Source organism: Dinoponera quadriceps, unplaced genomic scaffold (genome assembly GCF_001313825.1).
Source record: "Dinoponera quadriceps isolate SergipeBrazil2010 unplaced genomic scaffold, ASM131382v1 scaffold192, whole genome shotgun sequence".
In the NCBI taxonomy this organism is placed as follows: Eukaryota; Metazoa; Arthropoda; class Insecta; order Hymenoptera; family Formicidae; genus Dinoponera; species Dinoponera quadriceps.
In genome coordinates, this window is record NW_014554324.1 from 121,310 (window position 1) to 133,305 (window position 11,996).

At 47.6% G+C, this 11,996-nt stretch overlaps 1 protein-coding gene across 3 annotated transcripts in view; it reads left to right on the forward strand.

Moving 5' to 3' along the window:
- Positions 1-11,996, forward strand: part of LOC106746836 (cadherin-87A) — a 223,162-nt gene that overhangs the window by 79,185 nt on the left and 131,981 nt on the right. The gene's annotated exons all lie outside the window — the stretch shown is intronic.

The following is an 11,996-nucleotide window of genomic DNA, read 5'->3' on the forward strand; positions in this document are numbered from 1 at the left end:
ATATTAAAATCCCCCCCCCCCCCCCCCCCCCCCCCCCNCAGCTGGACAGATCTCGCTCGAGATCAGCTCGTGAATTTCCCGCATCGATCGTCGGCCGCGAGCTCGTTTCTCGTCGTTGTCACGGGCTCGTTACGTTACCTCGATGGAAACAACGGCGGCGCCCTTTCGTTCCGCAGGACACAACCTCAGACCACGTCATTTCGCTCCTCCGCTCGATCCGTAATCGCCACTCGGAGCGGGGCGCAAGCACCTTTCTGACTCGCCCGCGCGGCTTTGCGGCGGATAATACCCGCGCGCAGGAATTTCGTAATCTACACCGAGCGAGAGGTGCCGGGGGGGGTTCGCTAATGAAAGTGGATGAAAACGGAGGGAAGACTAGTCTAAGCGATACCACCGTCCTCTTCGTTTCCCTTCCCATGCCCCCTTTTTCTCTCTCTCTTCTCTCCGCTCTTCTCTTCCCCGCGACGTTTTTCACTCCTCAGCTGTTATTCTTGTATGTGCGACGTAAGGGCAGAGGGAGGGGGGAGTCGAGAAAACCCGAGGAAAAGGAAAGCGCTTCTGAAAGCGACATCGGGGCGAAATAGACGAGAGAGGGATAAGGGTTGCGGAAGACGGCAGAGAGGACTGGGATGGCGGTGGCGAGCATTCGTGGAAGGGCGGAGGGGAGATTGGTGGCGGGGGAGAGCGCAGGTAAAAGGACAAGGAGAGAGAGAGAGATAGAGAGCGGCGGAGGAGGTGGAAAAGGCGAGCGTTTAATTTGAATCGCCCCTTTGTCCGCTCCGCAGAATTTAACCGTGTCCCGCTCGTAATTCAACGATAAGCGTTTCCGCCTCGGAAAAGGAAAGAAAGATGAGGAGGAGGAGGAGGGAGGGGGCGAAACGAGCGGCGGCACGAGGAGAGAACGAGGTAGAGAGAGAGAGAGAGAGAGAGACAAAGATAGCCGAGCGCCTCGGCCCAATCTCGCGCGAATCGTAAGCAAGCGAGAGCCTCGAACGACTATTGGCACTGGGTATCGTAAATTCCCTTTCCCCTCTCGCCTCTCACGCGAGTCCTTACTCTAACTTACCGCTAGGACCACCACCACCACCATCAGCGCCATTTCCATCCCGTTCCGCCATCTTTTTATTTCATCGTCTTCTCTCTCTCTCTCTCTCTCTTTCTCTCTCTTTCCCTCTTTCCCTACCACCCACTCCCCCTTCTCTGACGCTCTCAAGAGACACAATTTTCCTCGGTGGATCTTTCGTTTCGTCTCGAGTGGCGACAACGACGACGACGACGAGCGAGGATGATGAGGACGAGAGGGCAAGAGCGAGGAGGAAACGCCGCTCCTCCCTGGCGAAAGTCGGTATCACCGTTTCGCTCTTTATTAGTAGGGAACGTCGTTATTATCCTGACTCCACTTTTCACTCGCTTCGGCAGCGTCGTTGCTTTTTTGTTCCCCCTTCTTCCTGACGAGCGGTAGAGGCAGGGAAACGAAGGAAACAACGTTTATCCACCGTGACCACGTCTTCTTCTTCCTCCCCCTCCCCCTTCTCTTTCTCCCTCTTTCTCTTCTTCCTCCCGTCTTCGTCCATTGGCCTTTCCCGGCCGATCGGAATCTCCTCGCCGATCGAGGAAGCCACTCGCCCGTCTCTCCGAGATGAAAACCTCCCTCGTTCGCCGACCTTAGTGCATGGCTAACTTTTCTCGCTCTCGAGGGGTAGGAGATGGGCACGAGATAACTCCGACGAGAATAATTGGATCGTATTCCACGGATGGAGATGAACCCGCCGGGGGGATTCTGTCAGATCGAAGGATATCGTTTATCAGCGTAAATAGGCGCAACGATCCTGATAAATCTTGTAGTCCCCTTGATAATCGATCACTGCTGATCCGCTCTCCCCTTCCGGCACCGCTCGCGATGAAAAAACAATCGCGTTGGCAACAGGGGAAGGGGGGGGGGGCAAGGGGAGCTCGCCGAGCGAATTCATGCGGATCGTGTTTCGCCGAGACGAAATTCATTAACAGAGAGACAAATTCGCGCGAGGAAGAGCCAATCGTGTACTAATGGAATTCCCCTTGTTTTATCCAGCGGGGGGGGGGGGGGTGCCGAATTCATTAACTCGAAAGAANGGTGTGCCGAATTCATTAACTCGAAAGAAGCGCGAATTCTCACCCGTCGTTTCCGCTCGGACGGGAGGAAATCACGCTTGAGAGCAAAATTTGGACATCCCGATCGGAATCCACCGCCGTGTCCGGAAACACTTTGAGAAATTTCCGCGCGAGCCTACGTGGAGTCGCGCGGCGAGTTCGCAGGCGGAATTAGCGCGCAATTGAGAGAAACTTCGCGGCGAACGTAAGGTCCATTTCATTTTCTCGCGGCCCGCGAACCGGCGCTTGTTGGACTTTCAAAGCGAGTGTGTGTGTGTGTGTGGACCTTTTACATCTGCAAACGAGTTTTTACCGAGTTCTCTTCCGGGTCTTGAAAGAGTGACTGCTTGGGGAAGAGGTGCGCGGGGACCGTTCAGCGCGGACAGAATGCGCATAAATACATTTTATCTCGTTTGCGGTCGCATCCGGCCGAAGTTCCTCCTCCTACGGCTCTGACGAGAGGGGAGCAGCTTTCATTCAACTTGCTTAGCTCATCGACAAGCCAGTCGAGAGACAATAAATATTTCTCTCTCTCTCTCTCTCTCTCTTTCTGTCTCGGAGGTGCATACATAGGCGTGCTCGCAGACGTGACCATTAAGCCAATTCCGGATCTAATTTAAATCGGATCTGTCAGGTTCACGCGCGCGGGTTTAAACTTCCACGTCGGCAAGTTCGGCCGCAGTCGATCGAAACGACGAAACCTCCCAATCGGATCGCTCCGGGCCCGAGGGTAATAAATAACTAGCGCGGGACTTCTCTGGAAAAGCCGCAACTGGCGAACGCGCGCGTCCCGTTTTCAGCGGGGATTGAATCCGACGCGAATTCCAATGTTTGGTGGACTCGCGACGATGATGATGGATTTCCGCGATAAATTTCAACGGAGATGCTCGAGCGCGAGCGTGCATTTTTATCACCCGATATCGAGTTCCGACGATAATTCGGCCGAATGGGTATGTGTAATAATTACGTATTCGTGCGATTATTTTCATGACGGTCCCATTTCGCGGTATCTCGTGGTATTTAATCGCCGTGTTTAATTGGGATCCCTGGTTCGATTTCCCGAAAAGTTACGGACTCTTCAAAATCGATGCAGGATCGAGTTGGGAACGTGATACTTCCCACGCGCGATTTTAAGAGGGAAATGCAAATAAATTCCATTCGGCTCCGTCGACTAGCGTTTCCCCGATAATTTCTTCTCCATTTTATATTCGAATTTAACGAAACATATTAATTAAAACGTCCCGAGTATTTACCGAATACAAATATATAGAAAGAGTAAACTTCCAAAATATATTTTACTGTTTGATTTCTTATTCTTTATTCCTTACTTTATTTCTTACTCGAGAGATATGCGCAGTCGAGAATCTCACGGCATCGTCGCTTCCCCTTTCCTCTTTTCTTTTTTTTTTTTTTTTTTTTTNCACGAGCCATTAGACCCCCAACGCTGGAGGTTTCACATGTTTCTCGCTGTCCGCATAGAAAGTGTCCGTTTTTTTCTCGCGGGGGTTACTCGTCCCCCTTTTTAAAGTTGCCCGGAGAAGGCGGGAGACCCGTCGATATGGCGTTAACGTGTACCGGTCTCATTTAGGTACGCGCTCACGTTCGCGTAAACTCCTCGATTCTCGATAACGAATTTTTCTCGGAGACGCGGAAATGCTTTCCAGAGTTTTCCTCGCTCTCTCCATCCTCCACTTCCATCTCTCTCCCTTCCACCACCACCACCACCATTCTCTCATCCTCCTCTTCCCTCGTTCGTTCTTTCTCTGATCGTTTTTCCTCGTCCCTTTTCGCCTCTCGTTCTTTTCTCGTTTCTCATACAGCTGTTTCCAGGAAGACTTCGCGACCGTTAGGGAAAGAGGGAGCGAAATAGTCGTGAGGTTGAAATGATCACCGTTGCGACTCGCACACCTCCTGCTTCTCTTTCTCTCTCTCTCTCTCTCTCCCTTTCTTTCTTTCTCTTCTTCTCTCAGCCCCTCGCAAAGTCGGCACAGAACTTTCGAGAGCAATGTGGCGGCAGCGAAATTATCCCCTCGCTAACAATAAGAGCAATTATCTCGCGGTGACTGTTGCTCCCCGCGTATATTTCCGACGTTAAAGCACATTGCGGTGCGTATGCGTGGCGGGGACCGTTTCGATATATGCATGAGCGAATTCACTTTGTCCTGCGCACTACGGGCGTTAGCATCTGGAAATGTCAGAATTTCAGCCGTATTCTTCGTATCTGAGAGAACACGAGAAGTTACACACACACACATTGTTTCCAAAATAAAGGCCGTCTTAAAAAAAAAAAATGAGAACGCTCCGACTTAAGAGAGGTTTTTTTTCGGATGTTTTCTGTCGCGTCACCGGCTACTTTTCACCGTTCGTCAAATTTTCACGAGATACAGATTGCAATAAAGCGCGGTGAAAGTGGAAAATCATGTAATTTTCGATCTAGAGCATCGCACAGCATTCGTGACGCCGACTGTGCTTCGACTTGAAAATCGATATCAGCGAGGCTGACTCGAGTGATCAACTCAAGTATCAAAGAGTATTGTATATAAATTAAAACGGGAAAAATTGAACATGAAATCAATGCGCGAATACCACGTCATGTAGAAAAGGCGGGACACCTCTGGCTGAAAAAGCCCTGATCTCCTTAATGTCTCGACGGAATACAAATACTCATTCAAGAACACGCTCCCAGGCTTCAAAGAAGAATGCATCGATTTCGCTGGGGACACCCGGCTCTATGGAGAGTAAATTCAAAGGAAGCACACGGGTACTTCAGCGAGAGAGAAAGAAAGAGAGAGAGAGAGAGAGAGAGAGAAGAGGAGGAAGTTCCATTGCGAACGGTACCGGAAACTTAAGCCAAAAATCCCTAGAAATCCGCCATTACATTCTCTCACAGATAAGATTGTCCCATTTTGGTGAACCAACTCACACCTGACAGACAAAAGAATGGTGGATTCGTCCGAACGTCATCACCCGCACAAGGCTCGGATTACATCCTGCTTGAATGTAAATTCCACACGAAGTGACCGCATTCGCGACGAATTACTTTTAAAAAGTCACTCTTACATCCTCAGAAGAGAAGTCAGATTAACGAATCCGACATTTGAATGACGTACACGTCATCCGAAAGCTATATATTTTTCTTATTGAATTCAGAGAAGGTGTCACCAGCGTAAATCAATGCATTCCTCTTGATTATTTTGCCAATAACTTTTTTATAAACTGCACTTCTCTTGTACGGAAAAAAATTTTGCGGAACTAACGTGACAGTAAATCGAAAGCGAGCGCGTTTTAGTCGAAGGAAATAAAATTTTGCTTCTCATAAACTGAATTCGGGTTCTTATCATCAGGAATTCTGTTTTATCCAACTAAGACGTGTTCGATCCTTCATTGTCGTTTTAATTCAACCGAACCTTCTCCGTACAAATTAAAATTGACAAAAAGTACTTTCTTCCCATCTGAAAGTTCTCAGAGTCACGATCGCTGAGAACAATACACGTGAAGGTAATTTCGGCCAGGCATTCCTTAAAATAATAATCAGGCAGCTTTTTTCCATCGCGATTCGCTTCGATTCCGCCCATGTCCTGAGAAGCGTCGCACGATCGAGCGGATATTTTTGCCAGAGACGTCACGTTCTTGCTCCATGACGAAGCATTTAGCTCTACCTAAATCTCGTTATTGTTGTCCCGTCGAACCGAGTCGAGCTGAGTCGCGCATGTCGCACGTTTTATGTGTACACGTTTTTTTTTTTTTTTTTTTCATTCAATTCATTTATCTCATTTATTTGCAGACGCGTGCGCGGATTTCGTAATTGGCGGAATTTCCCGGGGATTTGTTCGTCATCTCGTCCGAGCGGTTGGTGAGGTTTTTCCTCGTTATCGGAGCGATTTCGCGATTTCACGTGGCGCAACGAGTGGAATGTAAAATGTAAAAGGATAAAAAAAGAGAGCGAGGAAAACTCCTCCCCTCTCTCTCTCTCTCTCTCTGGCGTGATCATCGGGCGCAAAATGGGCAGTAAACAACGCTAAACGCGATAAAGCGAGCTGAGTAAATAAAACAAGCGCGCTTGCCCGAATTGCCCAAAGGTAAGTCTTTGACGGGAAAAATTGGAAACGCCGCGCGATTCCGGCGGGGGGGGGGGGGGTTTTTCNCGAACCGGCGCTCGTCGGGTCCCCCGACGCGTTCGCCGCGCATATTTTTCTGTCGCGTGTGCGCGACGGTGCGCATGCAAAGCGAAAGCATCTTGACTTTACATCCAGCAGCGCTTTTATCGTCTCATTTTTCGACGAGATACCATATCCGGCATCGAGCGCCGTCACGTAACCGGCGTGCTGAACATCCGCGCGAAATTTTCCATCGGAGATTCACTCGGCGATTGCTCGATTCTCTCAGCGCCTAAACATGAGGTGTATCGCGCAATGTCTCATTCATCCTACCGAGTCGTAGCAAAATAACAGATAATTTTCAAGAGGTTGGTCATTAAGTGCCAGTGGGTGCGTCAGGGGGGCCTTTAATTAATTTACCGCTTATCGAGCGGAATTATGTTTCCATACGTTTATTTCGCTACCCAAATAATAAATGTTGGTTTGAAAGGAAGCATATATCAGACACTCGAATCCTTAATAACTCTTCGTCGACCCAACGGGCCGTCTTATCGATTCATGAGACTAATACTTTGCATCAGTATTCTCTGGGGGAAAAAAGGATGATTTTCAAATTTTCCTCAAAGATCGCTCGAAATTTCAGCGACGTTACTCGAATTGTTCGAAACAATAACAAGTGACATGTTGGCTTCAACAATACCTATCGTCGAACGAAGAAGATTCATTCGATCAGACTGGCGCTGTTGATACGACGGCATTTTTCCTACCTAGTTTTTCCCCGGTTTATTTCCACAGTTTTTCCCCGGTATTTTTGTTCCGTCGCGGGATCGAGTAGCGGCAATCGTCGACGTTTCCTTGTCAGCCGGAGCGGAGGCGGCGGCATTCGCGAAAATTCGTCTCGTCTCCCCGCGTGCTCGCACGTGTCTTGATATCCGACACGGCCGTATTCCGTGAGCCATCTTTTGTACATTCTCATTCGACGCGAGCGAAAATATAATTTCCTGTCGGCGCTGGTACATGTCAACGTGTCTCACGCAACAGCAGCGCGTCCGGGAGAGCAGACGAAACCCGGGCCGCGGTTGATGGTGAAATTTGCTTCGTCCGAACGCACCGTGAGTTGTCTTCAACGTCGGGCAGAACCGTCGTTATATTTCCTGGCGATAGTTCGGCCGAAACGGCGGAAACAAAAGTGCGACTGCACCGGCGATCTTCCCTCCCTCGCACATCGATTGTCTTATTGACGTTTCGTGACGTTTCTGACCTTTGATCCTGGAAATTGCGCCGCGGGACCATTCCGCGAGACCATTCCCCGCCAGACTCTCGCAATCCCCGTGTAATCTCGTGAAATTTTCTCTCATTGACATCTTATATCACGGAGGAATATTCAGTCTCGAGCGATCATAACGGATGAGAGAAGCATTAGTCTGGGGAATACGTTTATTTCTCAACACACAGCTAATCTCCCCTTACGTTGATATACTTCTCTACCGTTTCACCGATAACAGAATTCATGCTGAATCCTCGTGTTAGCGTTCAATTGGGCGAACTCACACGCTGAGAGCCAAAAAGGCCGTTGTATTAATAGAATTAGACGACAATCGGAGCAAATCTTCGTGATTCGATGATGTGGTGATTGAAATTTGGGGCGATCTTTGAACGAAAATTGAAAAGTTTCTTCTTTTGAGTTTAACCTCTCAGAAAACAGAAGTATGCAAAAAAAGAAAAACAGTAAAATTAGGCAGAATATGTCAATATTAACATAAATAAACAAGAAAGACGGAAAGGACTGCGCCTGCACGAATATTCGCACAAATGAAAATTCCTGCCGACAGCAGGTGGCTCGTGCAAACAAATGACAGTAGTTTTACACTCAGTGGAACGTTACACGTTAGAAAAAAAAATCTTTCTCTCTCTCTCTCTCTCTCTCTCTCTAAATTCTTTTATTTAAACAATTTCTTTCAGAAAGAATTTCAGAGCATGTGTGTATATTTTCACATATCTCATAAGAACTGTTGCACTTTCAGGCTTGTAGCTTTTAATTCTATTACTTTTAACAATAGCGTCGTTATCGTTGCATCGTCATTGTGCAGCTTTTCTCCCATATGTTAAACGACACCGTGACCGACATGATGATTAAAAGCTACAAAATAGGGGCCTTAATCGAAAAATTATTTTAGTTGTCATATTTTGAATGACTATAGCTTATATTGCGAAAAGGAAAGTGTGTGCAAAGGAAAATAGAAATATACATGTCATCGATGATGTCTTATTTAAAAGAGAGGGAACTGTGAGATTGCGCAGTGCGTTCTGCACACTTCACGTAGCACAACTTCGAGATCAGATTTCCTGAAATGATCCAGATTGTAGAATGTTGGATGAACATATATCCGAAACTGCATAATCTCGGAGTTCCTCCGATTCGAGGATGTTTGAGGATTGGTCGCATATATATATATATATATATATATATATATATTCGTGAGGAATTCATGTAGAATTTTTAATTTGGCGCAACTCGGAAAATTAGATTTCGAACGATTTACGACGTCGAGTCACGCGGAGCGCTTCCGTATAATCTTACGACTCATTTAATTTCGATGAAGCATCCTGTGAAATTTAGAAGGTCGGTCTTCATTTCCCCGAGCACGACTCGTTTTTCCTCTATGTCTCGGTAGTGGAAAAATTTTAACGTAGAATTTCGCCCGCGCGTTTGCTAATTCACCGGAAACAACGTGAATTTTTATAATTACACGAGCGTCACATTACACTGCGCATCTCGAGGAAACGAGAGGAACTAGAATTACTACGCGCCTCTGTATTTGAATTTTGAGCGCCCGTTCGTCCTTTTTTCGATGAGTACAACGAATTTAACGGACTTACTCTTGCTTCCCGAGTTGAAATTTTGATGCTACTTTGACTTTCGTCGGGACAGTTTGCATCTATTCAGATTGCTTGTGGACTAATAAAAGCCTGTCTTGATGATCTGACGCTAATAACATATTTTTTTAATCTAATTTTTTTCATTTATTAAAGTAGAATAAGCCATTGCCTTCATGAAAAGTTACAGATTAAAAAAAACACGTAGTTTCTCACGCATTTGGAAACAATTTTTTCTCAGTATAGAAATATACATCAATATAAATAAATACGTCTCTTTAACACTCACCGAACAAATATTTGTTACCTTTGAGATACCTTTTCTCAGTGCATTCGCGTATGATAATTTAAGATTTTTCATCGTCCGATGGTGGTTGGTTTCCCGATCGTTTCCCTTAGTCGCTCAATCTTCGCTTGACGAGAAATGAGGAAAATACAATCCTTGCTCGTGCACAGCGCCGGGAACCTATGTTTCCGTTCGATTCCCTAGGAAGGATAATCTTCCCGACCGCGCAGTATACTCGGATTGAAGTCACGCTACATTGTATGTTCTCTCACCGCGCAGGGATCAACGATTCTCGTTCGCTCGAGAGCTGTCCCGGCGTGAGAATGAAAGGACTCGTCAGAACTAAAGAAGCTATCGTGCGGCAAATCGGAAGCCCCGCGATCAATGATTCTCACACCGGAGGTATCGGAAACGTGTCCATTTTCTTTCGGATATCGTTTTCCCTGGAAGGAGGCAGCCCGCGACTCTCCGACTTCGGTTCTCCCTTTGCTTCGCCTTTCTTCTCCTCTTCTTTTGTGTTAAATACTAAAATATTGAAGTGAGCGCAAACTACGTTATATTGTCGCGAAGTAGACGAAATTTCCACGGCCTCGATCGCGGAGAAAAGCCAGAAACCATTCGCAGAGAGTTAATCTTTTCAGGAGTACTAACGCATATATGTGTGTAACTGTGTATGAAATATCACTATAAATAAACACATAATTGACCGATACGTCATTTTTACGTCGCTTTAAAATCGTACTTTTAATTCCCTTTCTTTGAATTTTAACGAATTCACTACCCGGAGGAGGTTAAAACGAAAGTTAAAGAGTCTCACGAAGCACCGGGTTGCAAAATTAATTAAATCACATCTCCGACATCTCTCACGTGTGCGCATGTGGAAGTCGTAATTACGAATACAATTGCAAATCCGTAAAGGCCACCTCGCGAAGTCGTACGCTTCGTGCTTTAACGCAGTAACTTTTCAATTTCTCGTATCTCCCCGGAGCAGGGAGAGAGAGAGAGACCGGGGAATGGGAAGGGCGTTAGTAGGTCGTCCATCAAATCTCGGGTCATTGTATCCAATTATGAGGGAGAATCTGCGAATCTATTATAGACGTACGGATCTATCAGTTCATTTCGGATTAAACGCCGATGGGATGGCCGATGATTTACGGCCGCCGAAAGCGATCGACGGCCGCGATGCTGCGACGCACAGGAGCCACGTGATCAATTTAATCGCGTATGCTTTGATGAAAACGCATGAATTTATTGCAAGGAGGAACGCCGACTCTCTCTTTCTCTCTCCGCACCCTCTCTCTTTCTTCTTTTCCATTTCTGTTACGGATACATCCGGTGAACTACTTTCGTCTTCATGCGCCGCGAGGAAGAGTGACACCTCTCACTCGGGGACGCATGTCGTCACCCTGGCGACACGGAGAGGCTAAGTAAAATACCTCTCCCATTTCGAAGACGCACGCGAAAGAGTTGTTCTCGCGGGGACGAATCGAGGGAAATGGACGGTGACGAGAAGCAGCAAAGGAGGAAGGAAGCGGAATTCGTCGTGCATGGAATATACTTTTCGCGGTTCTGATACAACGCCGAATGCTTCTCGATCGTTTCCCGGTCTTCCTCAACAGTTAGCCTCAGCCGAAATTCGACGAATGACTGCAACTAAGTCTTGGCTAAATGTCAAGGGTCGGTAAACGACCGAAGTGCTTAATGTTGTGTTAGCAACGAAAAGAGTAGAAATTAAAAGTACGAAAAAGAACTGAGAGACTGGAAGGAGCTAGTTAGGAATCAGTAATTATTATTTAAGATCTGGCTGTAAGAACCGATTGACTATCACCTAGAAACCGAAACTAGTTTCACCAGTACTCTAGCTGTTACCTAGAAACCGAAACTAGATAAATACCGGACAAGTGCTTGGACGGTGACCAAACTTCCTGGCCAATTGCTGACTATATTCTGGCTTATTTTCCACCCAGGAAGAAGGAACGGTGGAAAAAGAAAGGAGAGGAGAGCACACAAGTTTTAAAACGACCGGGAAGGTTTTTACAACAACAAGAGACAAGATGGATCTTGCGAGACGAATTCGGCGTATATTGTTAACTGGATAATCTCATAGTCATAGGATAGTCCTCGCGTCCGAGGACTATTTGGTCCGATGTCGGGCCTCGACGCACGCCGGTGCGGGTGGAGACGAAGGAAATGCGGTCGACCCGATGGAGGACCCTCTGAGGCGACCTCACGGATGGGGTAACGAGAGGAAGCACGGTGAACGGGGGAGAGGGAGGAGGGGGGGGNNNNGGGGGGGGGGGGGGGGGGGGGGGGGGGGGGGGGGGCAGTAAAGCCGGTAGCCCGGCGTGTGCTTGTTCGCCCGCTCGACCACGATGATTCAAAACGCCCCCCGTGCGCAATGGCCGATCGATATGGCTGTTTCTCGCGAGCCCGACACGGGCCTTGATCCCCCTTATCGTCCTCGTCCTTATCCTCGTCGTCCTCGCCTCCCCACCGCCTTTTCACTTCGTCGCTGCGTCGTGTTGCGGGAGATAAGGAGGAGAGATTCCTCCCGCCGGTGATCGCCGGCTCGACGATGTTGTGTACTCCGTATTGGGGGGGGGGGG